The sequence below is a fragment of the Bos javanicus genome, chromosome 4, assembly GCF_032452875.1.
Source record: "Bos javanicus breed banteng chromosome 4, ARS-OSU_banteng_1.0, whole genome shotgun sequence".
NCBI lineage: Eukaryota > Metazoa > Chordata > Mammalia > Artiodactyla > Bovidae > Bos > Bos javanicus.
Genome location: NC_083871.1, coordinates 16,933,155 through 16,949,909, shown reverse-complemented (window position 1 = coordinate 16,949,909; position 16,755 = coordinate 16,933,155). Strand labels below are relative to the sequence as shown.

Below are 16,755 nucleotides of genomic sequence, written 5' to 3'. Positions count from 1 at the left end.
TGGATATGATTATAGCTCTTATTTAAACAGCACTGACTTAGCCATTGTGGTTGGTGCCTTCCAAATCACAATAAAGAGCACAACTTGTCTGTGGAAGCAGGGAGTGGCAGGAAGATGGGCAGAGAGCTGTGTTTATAATTGGAGTTTTATGCAAAAGATTTGGAAAAAGATTAATCAGTTTGTCTGCTCTCATACTGATCTAGGGCTTTCCAGGTGGCACTAGTGGTAAAGACTTCACCTGCCAATGCAGGAGACATAAGAGACAGGTTTCTATCTTTGGATTGGGAAGATCCCCTGGAGGCAAGCGTGGCAACCCACTCTCGTATTATTGCCTAGAGAATCCCATGGACAGAGAGAGGAGCCTGGAGGGCCTCAGTTCATGGGGTTGACTGAAGCAACTTAGCCTGTGCACACAATCTAACCTTTTTTTTTTTTTTCTTTAATCTTTCAAACTTTTATTTAAGGGCACTGATCCACAATGGATTTTAGATCTTGTTGAATGCAGCCACGTCCATAGACTGTACATACTTGACAAAAGCAGTGATCTGCTCCTCCAGCATGTTTGTCCCAACTTTGTCATCTTCAACTATACACTGTATTTGAAGTTTTTCAATGCCATACCCAACCAGAACTAATTTAGAAGAGGCTCAGACCAAGCCATCCTCTTGAACGCTTCTGATGCACTCCTCTAGTTTTGCTAGATCTGTCTCACCATCCCAAGGTTTCACGTCTAATAAGTTGGAAGACTTGGCAACAAGATCTGGATTTATTGCTTTCTTTGACTCATACTGTGCAAGGCGCTCTTCTCATCACCTCTTGGCTTCTTCACTTTCGTCCTCCTCCTCAGATCCGAAGCGATCAATGTCATCATCGTTATCTTTACTATCTGTAGCTCCACTTTCTGTGGTGTCTGCCACATTAGCAGGGCCATACTTTCCTAAGGCCTTCTTTACTCCTGACAGGCTGGCCTTTTCCTTTTCATAAGAGGTGATGTGACTATACCAAAGGAGGGCATGACACAAGTTGGCAAGTGGTGGGTGAGAAACGGCTTCAAATACTGCCACATCTGCTTTTGACGGCACGTACCACTCAATGTGGCTCTTGTCCGCCAAGTAATCATTGAGCACCTGGAGCCCCGCGGGGCATTTTAGTCTCCAAAACCCAGGGCAACGGCTAATGGGGAACCAGGTGGCCGCAGAGGGAAAGAAAAGCCCAAGCACTCCACAGCAAGCACTAAAAGGGAAAAAAAGGCGAACTTTTTTTGAAGTCTAGTCTTAAGTTTCTTCGGGTTTCAAGTACTGTTGAGTCTGAAGCTTATTCAATACTGATTTACCATAAAAAGTGATTAACAATCCACAAGTTTCTTTAAGACAAAAAATGTAGAATATGAAAATCCAGTGATCCATCCTTATACGTTCCTACCAAACTAACGTATTTTAGTAGAAAATCATTTACTGCACGTTTTGCAGAAAGAACACAGTTTACCTGAAACCATAGGCAGATGAAGGCTTTCAGGATGCATTAAAGTGCTGGTGAAAAGTGAAAGTGAAAGTCGCTCAGTCGTGTCCAACTCTTTGGGACCCCATGGACTATACAGTCCATGGAATTCTCCAGGCCAGCATACTGGAGTGGGTAGCCTTTCCCTTCTCCAGGGGATCTTCCCAACCCAGGGATCGAACCCAGGTCTCCTGCATTGCAGGCGGATTCTTTACCAGCTGAGCCACAAGGGAAGCCCAAGCATACTGGAGTGGGTAGTGCTGATAAATGAAAGTAAACAAATAAAAGCATAGTCATGAAATGAAGACGGGTCAAATACAATTATACATAACAGTAAAAATAATTAACACAAGTGAATTATCAAATGTGCTAACGGTGTAATTTAAAGATGAATTGGGTGTTTTGTTTGTTATTGATGTGATTTCTGATGTAGAGGGTTTTTTCTTTTCTTCGCTTTTGTATCCAGGTCTGTTCTAGATGGCTGTTTCCTCAAGAATGGTCCACAAACCAACAAACCAAGGGAAAAGACAAATATGGGGAAAGGTCAAGATGAAGGAGGAAAGGAAAACAGAAAGAGAAGGAAAGGGAGCCTTTCCTCACTGTAAACCAATGTGTTCACTGTGTCTTCTCTGACCCAGTCTCCATGCTGGGATCGGCAACACAAGTCAGTAGGCCCTAATGCTCAAAGCCTGGCAACTGTTGGAAGAGGCCATCCAGAGAACATGACCACCAGTTAACCAGGAGCTGGACCTGCACAACTGGAGGCTTCTTACACCCTCCCTTGCCTTTGGGATGTATGTTCTGCCCACCATTCTAACAGTGGAAACAGCTTCAAGGACACAGCCTTGAGAGAGCTATGTTTGTTGAGACCATCTGGATGGTATACAAGGCCTCTACATAAACTCTTAAGATTCTGGTGGGCAGTTGAGAACATCTACTCATCTTGCAGCCGCCCAAGACGAGGCTTCTATGTAAGTTCCTTGCCTATTCACCACCACCTACCAATCTAGATTCGCCTGCCTCTTTCTTTGTTCTCTCCTTGCCCTCTGTCCCCGTGCTGCAGTCCATGGGGTCGCAAAGAGTCGGACACGACTGAGCGACCGAACTGAACTGAACTGCCCTCTGTCCATGGAATTTTCCAGGCAAGAATACTGGAGTGCGTAGCCATTTCCTTCTTCAGGGGATCTTCCTGACCCAGAGATTGAGCTCACATCGCTTGCCCTGCACTGGCAGATGGATTCTTTCCCACTACACCACTTGTGTGCTGTGTTCAGTCACTCGGTAGCGTTCAATTCTTTGTGACCCCATGGGCCCACCAGGCTTCTCTGCCCATGGGATACTCCAAGCAAGAATGCTGGAGTGGGTGGGGATCTTCCCAACCCAGGGGTCAAACCCAGGTCTCCCACACTGCAGGCAGATTCTCTACCAGCTGAGCCACCAGGGAAGCCCCTAAACACATGGTTATCTAACATTATTTGCACAAAGGTGAAGCACAGGAAGGAAGAGAACACAGAGTTCCTTACAGAGTTTTGTGTCTGGATCCTATGAGCCCTTCCTTAGTGTCTCTACCTCACCGAAGCTTCCCCAGCCACTTAGTTCCATAGAGCCAATACTTCTCAAAGTGCAGTGTTCACTGGAATAACCCAAGCAGATAGCTTAGAATCCAGAATCTTTGGCTTCAACCCAAAGGTTAATCCACCACGTCTGGATAGAGTGTACGTTGTTAATGAGCCTCTCAGGTGCTACCCATGCACAATGAAGCTGAAGAAAGTGATTCTGAAAGTGATTCAGCCCTAGAGAGACAGATTCAGGTCAGCGGAGGACCCACACATTCTCTGAATTTTTAGAAACGCAGATAGTCATTATAGCCATTAGAAAGGTTGAGTATAAATCAAGAAGGCCAGTTCAGATATTAAAAAAAAAAAAAAAAAACTGCAAGATTGTATTAAAGATCAAATGGTACTGGTAATAAAGAATGGTACCCATATGGCTTCAAAAGTTTTTTGCTTTGTTTTTTATTTTCTTTATGGCTGCACTGGGTTTCTTGGCTGTTCTCGATCTCTAGTTTCAGCGAGCAGGGGCTAGTCTCTAGTTGTGCTGCGTGAGCTTCCCTTGCTGGCACAGTACCAGCTCTAGGCATGCAGATTCTGGAGCACAGTCTCCGTAATTGTGGCACGTGGGTTTAGTTGCCCCACGGCATGTGGACTCTTCCCACACCAGGGATCAAACCCATGTCCCCCACTTTGGCAAGCACTAGACCCCCAGGGAAGTCCTGGCTTCAGATATTTTTAAAACTATTCTAAAATTGTTTTCTGCTTACATGATGAAGAGAGAATTCTGACAGGAGAAAAGTAGAACATTTATGACTAAATATCATAGATAAAGCAAAAGGCCTAAACATAAATAGCAGACTCACCATGGTTAGCAACAGGGCAACAGAGTGACATGTTTATCTTTATAAACTTGTAGTTGCTGGAGCCCCACTCCAGACCTATGGAGTCAAAATCTTTGAGGATAAACCCCAGTCAAGGAACATGCTGATACACTCTAAGAGCTGAGAACCACTGCTTTAAACCAGGGCCACTTGAAGGAAATTTACCTAAATTGTAAGGTTAGCTTTCTGAATGATGGTTTCCTTCACAAGCTGAATCTATCCCACTAAACTATTGAACTGATCATCACAATTATAAGCACTACAAATATACATATATCTAAAATATTAAAATTATTACTGGCAAATTTGTTTTTATTAAAAATATTTTAAAGCCTAAAATATAATTAGGTTTATATAAAGTTTAATCATTTAGGCTTTGCTGGTGGCTCAGACGGTAAAGAATCTGCCTGCAATGTGGAAGACCCCAGTTCAATCACTGTGGTGGGAAGATCAGATCCCCTGGAGAAGGAAATAGCAACCCACTCCAGTATTCTTGCCTGGAGAACTCCATGGACCAAGAATCCTAGACGGCTAGAGTCTATGGTGTCACAAAGAGTCTGACACAACTGAGCAACTAACACACAAAGTTTTATCCTTTATAACATATATTCACATGTATTAATGAGAGTAACATTTTCGAATGGAAGTTATTGTCCACATTTGACTCATGAAGAAACAGAGAGAGTAAATTAGTCCAGTGATTCTCAAGCCTGTTTGTGTGTTGACATCAATCACTTGGCGGGGGAACGTCGAAAAATACTGATGCCTGTGTCACAGCACTAGAAAGTGTGATTTAATTGGTCTTGGGTGTGGCCTGGGTTTTGGAATTTTTTAGAGACCCTGTGTGGGCTTTCCTGGTGGTTCAGATGGTAAAGAAGCCCTGTGATTCTAATTGGCAGACAAGTTTAAGAAACACTGAACTAGCCCCCAGTCACTCAGATGGTAATTAACAAGGCTGGAATTTAGGCATTCTGACATCAGGTTAATGCTCATGGAGTTGTATTTGGCATAATGATCAAAGAGAACCATTAACCTCAACCAATATTTATTACGTTTCTCAATATAACAGAGTTTCCAAATTTCTCTGGCCATAAGAATCAACTCAGTTGGGTGTTAAAAATACAGATTCTGAGCGTCTTCCGCAGAACTTTCTGATTCCATAGGTTTGGAAAGGCCCCAAAGGCCTGGAGTATGCGCCGGCTTCACAAGCCACCTTAGTCTACTTGGGATGCTGTAACAGACCCTGGGTGGCTTGTAAAAAATAGAAATTTCTCAGTTCTGGGGGCTGGGAAGTCCAAGAGCAAGATACTGGCAGATTCGGTGGCAGGTGAGAGCCCTCTTTCTGGCTCATAAATGGTTGTCCTCCTACTGTGTCTGCACACACAGAGAGAGCTTTCTGGGGTCTCTTTTATGAGGAGAGAGTAGCACATGCATGCTCAGTCATGTCCAATTCTTTTCGACCCTGTGGACTGTAGCCTGCCAGGCTCTTCTGTCCATGGGATTCTCTAGGAGAGAATACTGGAGTGAATTGCCGTTTCCTCCTCCAAGGGATCTTCCTGACCCAGGGATCGAACCCACACCTCCTATATCTCTTGCATTGTAAGTGGATTCTTTACTATTCGAGCCATGAGGTAAGCCCCTTTGGTTGTTCTTCAGTCACTGTCATGTCTGACTGTTTACGACCCCATGGACTGTAGCACGCCAGGCTCCTCTGTCCTCTGCTATCTGCTAGAGTTTGCTCAAATTCACGTCTGTTGAGTCAGTGATGCTATCTAACCATCTCATCCTTGCTGCCCTCTTCTTTTGCCCTCAATCTTTCTCAGCATCAGGCTCTTTTCCAATGAGTCAGCTCTTCACATCAGGTGGCCAGAGTAGTGGAGTTTTAGCTTCATCATTTGTCCTTCCAATGCATATTCAGGGTTGATTTCCTTTAGGATTGAGGGGTTTGATCTCCTTGCAGTCCAAGGGACTCTCAAGAGTCTTCCCCAACACCCCAGTTCAAAAGCATCAATTCTTTGGCAATCAGCCTTCTTTATGGTCCAACTCTCACATCCGTACATGGCTACTGGAAAAACCATAGCTTTCACTATATGGACCTTTGTTGGCAAAGTGATATCTCTGCTTTTTAATACGATATCTAGATTTGTCATGGCTTTCCTTCCAAGGAGCAAGCATCTTTTAATTTCATGGCTGCAGTCACCATCTACAGTTATTTTGGAGCACCCCAAAATAAAATCTATCACTGCTTCCACTTTTGCCCCTTTTATGAGGACACTAATTCTATTCATGAAGGCTCTGCCCTCATGACCTAATCACCTCCCGAAGGCTCTACCCCAAATACATTGGGGATTAGATTTCAGCCTACAGCTTTGGAAAGACACACACATTTACAGTCTATAGAACAAGTACTTACATGATTTTTAGGATAAAATAAGAGTGGAAGAAACTATAACAAAGAATATCAAGCCACACCATTCAGTACATAATAGTACTATTGAATGTCAAAGTTAGGTGACTGGACATGGAACAACAGACTGGTTCCAAATAGGAAAAGGAGTATGTCAAGGCTGTATATTGTCACCCTGTTTATTTAACTTATATGCAGAGTACATCATGAGAAACGCTGGGCTGGAAGAAGCACAAGCTGGAATCAAGATTGCCGGGAGAAATAATCAATAACCTCAGATATGCAGATGACACCACCCTTATGGCAGAAAGTGAAGAGGAACTCAAAAGCCTCTTGATGAAAGTGAAAGAGGAGAGTGAAAAAGATGGCTTAAAGCTCAACATTCAGAAAACGAAGATCATGGCATTTGGTCCCATCACTTCATGGGAAATAGATGGGGAAACAGTGGAAACAGTGTCAGACTTTATTTTGGGGGGCTCCAAAATCACTGCAGATGGTGATTGCAGCCATGAAATCAAAAGACGCTTACTCCTTGGAAGGAAAGTTATGACCAACCTAGATAGCATATTCAAAAGCAGAGACATTACTTTGCCAACAAAGGTCTGTCTAGTCAAGGCTATGGTTTTTCCTGTGGCCATGTATGGCTGTGAGAGTTGGACTGTGAAGAAGGCTGAGTGCTGAAGAATTTTTTCTTTTGAACTGTGGTGTTGGAGAAGACTCTTGAGAGTCCCTTGAACTGCAAGGAGATCCAACCAGTCCATTCTGAAATAAATCAGCCCTGGGATTTCTTTGGAAGGACTGATGCTAAGGCTGAAACCCCAGTACTTTGGCCACCCATGCGAAGAGTTGACTCATTGGAAAAGACTCTGATGCTGGGAGGGACTGGGGGCAGGAGGAGAAGGGGACGACAGAGGATGAGATGGCTGGATGGCATCACTGACTCGATGGATGTGAGTCTGAGTGAACTCCGGGAGTTGGTGATGGACAGGGAGGCCTGGCAAAGGATCTAGTTGTATAAAACTATTTATTCATTAATTCAAGAAATTTTCTTTAAAAAAAAATCATTTGTGGTCAGGTTTTAGTTGCAGCATGTGTGATCTATGATCTTTGTTGCAGCATGCAGGATCTTTTAGCTGTGGCATCTGGAATCTTATTTTCTGACCAGGGATTGAAACTAAGCCCCCTATATTGGGAGCTCAGAGTCTTAGCCACAGGACCATCAAGGAAGTCCTCAAGAAACTTACACATCTAAAGCACTCTGGTAGATAAAGACAAATTAAGTCAGAATTTTTGCTCTCAAAGACCTAATTATCTATGTACATCTCTTGTGGGAAAACACAAACTGTTTGAGCTGAGTATGGGATATAAGTCCAGGAGTCCTTATTTTCCTGAGAAAGTTACCATTTAAGATTGCTTCAGCAAGCCTGTAATGAGAACTCTAACAGGCATTTGGGAGATACGGAAAACGTTGTGGTAGTGATAATAATAAAAGAAGGGCCAGGAGGTACTGGGATACCCTAAACTCAGAGTTGAAGGACACCCCCAGTGAAAGTCTGACCTTGCAGTAGGAGACAGTGATCATTCTTGTGTGAATGAGTCCAGGAAGAGGGGAGTGAATGTCGGGACTGATGAAGGAGAGATGACGAGCAGGAATCAGTTGGAAGGTGAGTAAGGCAAATTAGGAATGATAAAGGTTTTGAATTTCTTGATCAGGCATTTGATTTTGATGTAACCTTTGCAAGATTTTGTAGCTGGGACTGAAGCCAGGAAATCATAATAGTGTTTAATTAAGTTCATACTTTAAAAGTAATTCTGAGACATGGATTCTGTCTTCTATTACTTTACACATCATCACCCCTTCCACCAGCACCCAGCACACCGACACAGTCATACTCACACACATACATGCAATTCTTAGCATAAAGCAGGTACAAAAATAAGTACTAAAAATACTTATATTGCAACCATCTAAACTTTTAGATGTTTGTTACTTTCTGTTTTGTACTTTTCTGTATTTTAAAAATTTACCATATTTAAAAGAAATGAATGATGTTATGAAACTGAATTATGGTCCCCTTACTTAACATGCAGCAAAGCCAATCTACTGATACCAAGTTATGGTGAAGGAAAGCACAGAATTTATTTCCCCAAGGCTTCAAGCAAAAAAAATAAAAATAAAAATAAATAAACTGGCTTACTATTGAAGTATCAATAAATATACAACCCGAGGTGGAAAGATTTTAAGTCCAGGTAAGAAACACCCAGGGTTGGAAAGACAATGGAAATAAGACTGAGAACAGTGGACAGAAAAAGTGAGCAGCATTAGTTAAGGAAACCGTAGTTCCTTGTATTGAACCATAAACTTAAAGTGAAACAGAATTTAATAGCTAACTGAGTATGAGGTAACTTACTAGAAAGGAATTCCAAATAATTCTGAGGCTTTTCAGCTTGCCTGAACACATAAGAGAAAGAGCTCTGGGAGGAAAACATGGTTGAGTCACGTCAAATTGGAGGTAATAAGTTCTAATTAAACAAATGATAAACCATCCAATAGTGATATCCTGAATCTAAGAGTAAAATAGAGAAGTCCTGATATATATATATGAAAAATCAATTCATGATCCCTGTTCCCACTCAAATCTGGCCTACATCTGACCCCCCAAAAAAGCAGGAGATTTATTATTTTTTTTTTAAGGCAGAAGGTTATGGAATTTATTATCTATGGTGCTGAGTGGGAACCAGGTGCAGGGGAAGGGACCTTTCTTTGTGCCTGTTGACTTGGTTTTGACTTACTGTGGATGGTGACTGCAGCCATGAAATCAGAAGGCGATTGCTTCTTGGAAGGAAAGCTATGACAAACCTAGACAGTGTTCAAAAGCCGACAAGGGTTGACACTGGTCGACACTCTGCTGACAAAGGTCCGTATAATCAAGGCTATGGTCTTCTCAGGGTCACGTATGGTTATGAGAGCTGGGCCATAAAGAAGGCAGAGCGTCGAAGAATTCATTTCAGTTCAGTTGCTCAGTCAAGTCTGACTCTTTCATGACCCCATGGACTGCAGCACGCCAGGCTTCCCTGTCCATCACCAACTCCCAGAGCTTGCTCAAACTCATGTCCATCGAGTTGGTGATGCCATCCAACCATCTCATCCTCTGTTGTCCCCTTCTCCTCCCACCTTCAATCTTTCCCAGCATCAGGGTCTTTTCCAATGATTTGGTTCTTCGCATCATGTGGCCAAAGTATTGGAGTTTCAGCTTTAGCATCAGTCCTTCCTATGTATATTCAGGACTGTTTCCTTTAGGATGGACTGGTTGGATCTCCTTGAAGTCCAAGGGACTCTCAAGAGTCTTCTCTGACACCACAGTTCAAAAGCCTCAATTCTTCGGTGTTCAGTTTTCTTAATAGTCCACCTCTCACATCCATACATGACTACTGGAAAAACCATAGCTCTGACTAGACGGATCTTTGTTGGCAAAGTAATGTCTCTGTTTTTTAATATGCTGTCTAGGTTGGTCATAGCTTTTCTTCCAATGAGCAAACGTCTTTTAATTTTATGGCTGCAGTCATCATCTGCTGTGATTTTGGAACCCAAGAAAATAAAGTCTGTCACTGTTTCCATTGTTTCCCCATCTATTTGCCATGAAGTGATGGGACCGGATGCCATGGTCTTAGTTTTCTGAATGTTGAGTTTTAAGTCAACATTTGAAAAAGTCAAGCTTTTTCACTCTTCTCTTTCACTTTCATCAAGAGGTTCTTTAGTTCTTCACTTTCTGCCATAAGGGTGGTGTCATCTGCTTATCTGAGGTTATTGATATTGCTTTACAATTTTGCATTGGTTTCCGTTGTACAACAATGCTAACCGCTCATAAATATCTATATTTACCCTCCTTCTAGAGCCTTAGTCCCCTCTCCCCATCACACCCTTCTACATCACAGAGCACCAGGCTGGGCTCCCTATGCAATACAGCAGCCTCCCACTAGCCATCTACTTTACACGATAGAGTACATATGTCAACACTACTCTCTCAACTTGTCCCACCCTCTCCTTCGCCTGCTGTATGCACAGTCTGTTCTCTACATCTGCATCTCTATTCCTTCCCTGCAAATGCGTTCATCAGTACCATTTTTTTCTAGATGCTGTGCACAGGCATTAATATACGATATTTGTTTTTCTCTTTCTGACCTACTTCCCTCTGTATAACAGGTTCTAGGTTCAGGAAAGCAGAGATTCTTAGAACCACTTCTAGCTTTTCCAAACCCAGTGCTCTTCTACATGTTTTCATAACCAGCTCAAGACTGTCACCCAGGAATAAAATCATTTGAAATAGGAGGAAAACTAGAACCTGAACTAGTGTAAGGGTCTTCCCATTAAGGAGTCTCTAAGATTTACATAAGCAGTTCTCATTTGACATGGCAGCAGCAACAGCAAGCAGAAGAAAACCACAGACTTTTAGCACTGGAAGGAATCTTAAAGGTTGGTCTAGAGGTCAGAAGCATAAAATGCTAAATCAATAAGGAATTTGAAATCAATAAGAAATCATATAACCAGGATTTCCAAACATTTTCAAATGTAAGGATCTCTTCTATTTATTTCTAGTGTCAAAATTTTAATCTTCCTTATATCTGCAAATTATAAAATTCAGTATGTACACTATAGAACAAATCCAAGCGTTACCACAGAGTATAAATGAAAATGCAACCTTCCGCCTCCTCCAACCTCAGCCCAAAGATCACTCCCTAGAGACAGCCTCTGTTAACATTTTAGTGAATATCATTAAAAGCCTATGCTTATATATAAAATATTTACTTAAATAGAATCATATTTCACATGATGTTGTGCAAGCTGCTATTTTCACTCAAAAGAAAAAGAAAGAAAACATCTTGACCTCATTTTTAAAATAGCTGTCAGTGTTCCAATACCTAAATGTACCATAATTTAGTTAACTAACCCATCCTTTAGAAGGACAATTTACTGTTTTTAAAGTTTTAATATTATAAAGTGTTGTGATGCTCATCTCCAAATGTTCACTTTTGTACATTTACCTAATTATTTTTGTGGGAAAAAAATCCTAAAAGTGGAAATGTGAGATCACAGGCATGCACAATCAACATTTTGTATATATTGCCAAGTTGCACCCCATAAAACAATGTAAAATTTTTGCTTCTAACCTAAGCGTCCATTAGTCCATATGTGGATAAAAAAGTTGTGATTTATATATATCATATTTAATATATATATAAATATTATTCTCCCTGGAGTAGGAAACGGCAATCCCACTCCAGTATTCTTGCCTGGAAAATTCCATGGACAAAGGAGCCTAGTGAGCTGCAATCCATGGGTCACAAAGAGTCGGACATGACTGAGTGACTGAGCATGCACACATAATATTTTTCAGCCATAGAAAAGGAAACCCTACCATTTCCAACAAGGATGCAGCAAAACAGCATTATGTTAAATGAAATAAATCAGACAGAGAAAGACAAATACTACATGATCTCGCTTACATGTGGAATCTAAAAAAAAAGCAAAAACCTCCAAACTCACAGAAAGACAGATCAGACTTGTGGTTACTATAGGCCAATGGTGCAAAAGGAGAAACAGCAGGATGATGACTAAAAGTGCAAACTTTCAGTCATAAGGTAGGTAAGTACTAGGGACATAATATACAACCTGATGACTGTATGATACACAAGACATTTGTTGAGAGAATAGAGTCTAAGAGGTCTCATCATAAGAGAACTTTTTAATTTTTGTTGTACCTGTATAAGAGGATGGATGTCAGTTAAATCTACTGTAATAATCATTTCACAATACACTTAAATCAAACCATCAAGCTATATACTTGAAACTTCTACAGGGATGTATGTCAATTATTTCTCCATAATACTGGAAAAAATTTTGTTTTCATCCTCAGTTTATGAGAGTATGGACTTGTCCACGTCCAATATCTTCAACACTAAGAATTTTGCTTTTTTCATGTTTGCCAGTATAATAAACAAAAATGTTTTTAAGTTGAAAATTTTGTATTGAAAAATTCTTTTGAAAAAGTTTACTAGTTTAATTTCTTCTTTTATGAATTGTCTGTCCCTGGGCTTTTCAGTGGGAGTGTTCATGAGAACCCTTCTTCAATACTAAAAAATTCTTAGACTCTCTCCCACTAAATAGCAATATTAATTACACACATAATATTGACCAATAAAATACATAATACAAAGTTACTGTTAACTCAGTTATGACCAAGATAGAGTAAAAGGAACCAGATGTATGCCTTTACCTGAAATAAGTAAAACAGACAATGCCATTCAAATATTAGATATTAGCGGGAAATATTTATCCTTCCATCCTGCCACTGAAGTCCCTGGCACTGATTTCTTTTTTCTTTTCCATCTGCATAGTTTTGCCTTTTCCAGAATGTCATATAACTGGACTCATACAGCGAGGCCTTTTTGAAGCCTGAAGAAGCGAGGCTTCTTTCACTTAGCAGCATGCTTTTAAGGTTCCTCCACGTTTTTTCTTAATAGCAAACTTTTAAACACTAATATTTCACCGTGTGGAGGTTTATTTACCTACTCACCCATTAAAAGACGTCTTGCTTGCTCCAAATTTTGGACAGTTGTGAATAAAGCTGCCATAAATGTTCACGTGCAGGATGTTGTGTGACATGTTTTCAACTCATTTGCATAAAAACTAGGAAATGAAATTGCAGGTTAGTGTGTTAACAGCGTGTTTAGTTTTATAAGAAACTGCCAGATACTGGGTTTCCCAGCTGGAGCTAGAGGTAAAGAACCTGCCTCCCAATGCAGGAGACCTGAGAGATGTGGGTTCAATCCCTGGGTCGGAAAGATTCTCTGGAGTGTAAGAAATGGCAACCCACTCCAGTATTCTTGTCTGGAAAATCCCATGGCTAGAGGAGCCTGGCGGGCTATGGTCCATAGGGTCACAAATGTTGGACATGACCTAACAACTTAGCATACATGCACACCAGACTATCTTCCAAAGTGGCTATATCAATTTATATTTGCACCAGCAATGAATGATGGTTTCTTTTGCTTTACATTCTCAACTGTATTTGGTGTTTTTCAGTGTTTTGGATTCTAGTGGGTGTGCATTGGTATCTTGTTTTAATTTGCAATTCCTTAAGGACAAAAGCACAAGCTGGAATCAGGATTGCCAGGAGTAATATCAATAACTTCAGATATGCTGATTACACCACTCTTATGGCAGAAAGCAAAGAGGAACTAAAGAGCCTCTTGATGAAACTGAAAGAGAAGAGTGAAAAAGCTGGCTTGAAACTTAACATTCAGAAAACGAAGATCATGGTATCTGGTCCCATCACTTCATGGCAAATAGATGGGGAAACAATGGAAACAGTGACAGACTTTCTTTTCTTGCGCTCCAAAATCACTGCAGATGGTGACTGCAGCCATGAAATTAAAAAGACACTTGATCCTTGGAAGAAAAGCTATGACCAACCTAGACAGTATATTAAAAAGCAGAGAGATTACTTTGCCAACAAAGGTCCATCTAGTCAAAGCTATGGTTTTTTCAGTAGTCATGTATGGATGTGAGAGTTGGACCATAAAGCTGAGCACCGAAGAATTTTTTCTTTTGAACTGTGGTGTTGGAGAAGACTCTTGAGAGTCGCCTGGACTGCAAGAAGATCCAGTCAGTCAGTCCTAAAGGAAATCAGTCCTGAATATTCATTGGAAGGACTGATGTTGAACCTGAAACTCCAATACTTTGGCCACCTGATGTGAAGAACTAACTCACTGGAAAAGACCCTGATGCTGGGAAAGATTGAAGGTGGGAGGAGAAGGGGACAACAGAGGATGAGATGGTTGGATGGCAACACTGATTCAATGGACATGAGTTTGAGCAAGCTCCGTGAGTTGGTGATGGACAGGGAAGCTTGGTGTGCTGCAGTCCACGGGGTTGCAAAGAGTCGGACATGACTGAGCGACTTAACTGAAGTCAACTTAACAACATCATAGGTGAGATGAATTAATTAGGATAAAGGCTGGGCTATAATAATATTTAAAAATATAATGACTTAAACAATATCAAACTTTATTTCCTTCTCCTAAAACAATACACTATGGCAAATCAGGTGGTCAGGGATCCATCTCTTTGTCATCCTCAAAGTATTTCCCTCATCTGCATGGCCAGACGGGATCCAACTTGTGGGAAAGGGAGAAGGCAAAGGTAAGGATGTGTTTCTTTCGAAGGGACGACCCGAAGTTGCACACGTTTTTCAGTCACACTGTATTGGCCAGAACCTGGTCACATGACCATGCCATGCCATAAAGGAAGCTAGAAAATAGTCTTCAGCTGGGCCAAATGTGCTCGGTTGAAATTTGTACTACTGTAGAAAAAAAGAATAAATAGTGAGACATGACTAACAGTATCTGTTACTAGTTACAGACACTAACAGTATCTGCCAAAGGAAGTTAGCAATGGAGTTAAAATTAGAATAGAAGGGGCTTCCCTGGTGGACCAGCGTTAAGAATCTGCCTGCCATTGCAAGGGACACAGGTTCAATCCCTGCTCTGTGGCAGATCCCACATGCTACAAGGCAGCTAAGCTCATCCGCCACAACTACCGAACCTGTGCTCTAAAACCTGAAAGCCACAACTATTGAGACGGTGTGCTGCAACTCCTGAAGCCCACGTGCCCTACAGCCCATGCTCCACAAGAGAAGCCACCGCAGTGAGAAGCCCGCACACCGCGAGAAAGGAGCCCCCATTCTCTGCAACGAGAAAAAGCCCTCACAGAGCAATGAAGACCCAGCACGGCCAATAAATACACAGATAAATTTTTTATTAAAAAAGTAGAAGAGGAAAAGTGCATCTGATTGGGGATTAGGAAATGGGGGTTATAGTCCTAATTCAGCCTTACTCTGATTAAACCAAATTTTGACCCATGTTTCAACCTGAGTTCTTAGTAGAGTCTTCTAAACTGTCCCTGTGCACAGAGAAAAAGACACAGCAAAGACCTCGAGCACGCCTTCCTAATCTTTGTTAAGTCCTGTTTTTTATTAGACAGTGACCCTTTGAGGTGGTCATTACCCACAAGTCTGCCAAAACCAAGGCATGGCTATGACCTCTGGGCTAAAATTTGCCCAGATCCCAGTACAGTTCCTAGTGAGAAGCAGGGTTATACTGGATGGCACATGATTAAATAAAATTCTCCACTGGCAGTGAATAAGATGTCCCTTTTTTATGCCATCACCAGCAATTTTCTTGCAGAAGTTTCAGTGAATGATACTGGGGGTGGAAGTGTAGGGAGCTGTATTATTTATATATAAATCTAAGCTGGTGCAGCAATGAAAATAATTACCTTTCTCTTCAGTGTAAAATAAGCCTTTTCATTGTAGCCTTAATTTTGAAAGGAAAGGAAGTTAATTTTAATTAATGAAAGTTAATGCTTTTAATTAAACATCTGTTCTATTTTCACATGCACATAGAAGTTTGCTTAAAGATATAATCAGTCCATCCTAAAGGAAATCAACGCTGAATATTCATTGGAAGGACTGATGCTGAAGCTGAAGATTCAATGCTTTGATCACTTGATGTGAAGAGCCAACTCATTGGAAAAGAGACTGATGCTGGGAAAGACTGAAGGCAAAAGAAGGTGGCGGCAGAGGATGAGATAGTTAGATAGCATCACTGACTCAATGGACATAAATTTGAACAAACTCCAGGAAATAATGGACGACAGAGGAGCCTGGCATGCTGCAGTCCATGGGGTCACAAAGAGTCAGACACGACAAAGCGACTGAACAACAAAAAATAACTAAATGATGAGAGTAATAATGGAAGCTTTGTTTTGCTATGTAAAGAACACAACTGATCACAAGAATTAAACAAAAATTGGTCAATATATTTAGTACGTATCCTTGAGTACATCTAATTTCTGCATTACAAGATACAGTGAATAAACAATGTTATCTCCGCCAATAAAATTTAGCTTAATCCTTCTTTAAATTTTGATCACTGATAAAAATTAAACAAATTTAATAACGTTTAAAACATCATTTTTTTCAAAATTTACTCCTATAGATCATCTAATTTTAATCACCTAGAAACTGAAGCAAAAACATTTTTCTTAATGAACAGAGATTTGCATGTGTAGTTCATATTAAACACATTGATAATAAGAATAATTTAAGCTCTACCTTCAGATCAGATCAGATCAGTCGCTCAGTCGTGTCCGACTCTTTGCCACCCCATGAACCACAGCGCACCAGGCCTCCCTGTCCATCACCAACTCCTGGAGTTCACTCAGACTCACATCCATTGAGTCAGTGATGCCATCCAGCCATCTCATCCTCTGTCATCCCCTTCTCCTCCTGCCCCCAATCCCTCCCAGCATCAGAGTCTTTTCCAATGAGTCAACTCTTCGCATGAGGTGGCCAAA

At 41.1% G+C, this 16,755-nt stretch overlaps 1 pseudogene; it reads right to left on the bottom strand.

Annotated features, from left to right (window-relative positions):
• Positions 1–430: 430 nt before the first annotated feature.
• Positions 431–13,002, bottom strand: LOC133246736 (elongation factor 1-beta-like; annotated as a pseudogene).
• Between the last annotated feature and the right edge of the window lie 3,753 nt (positions 13,003–16,755).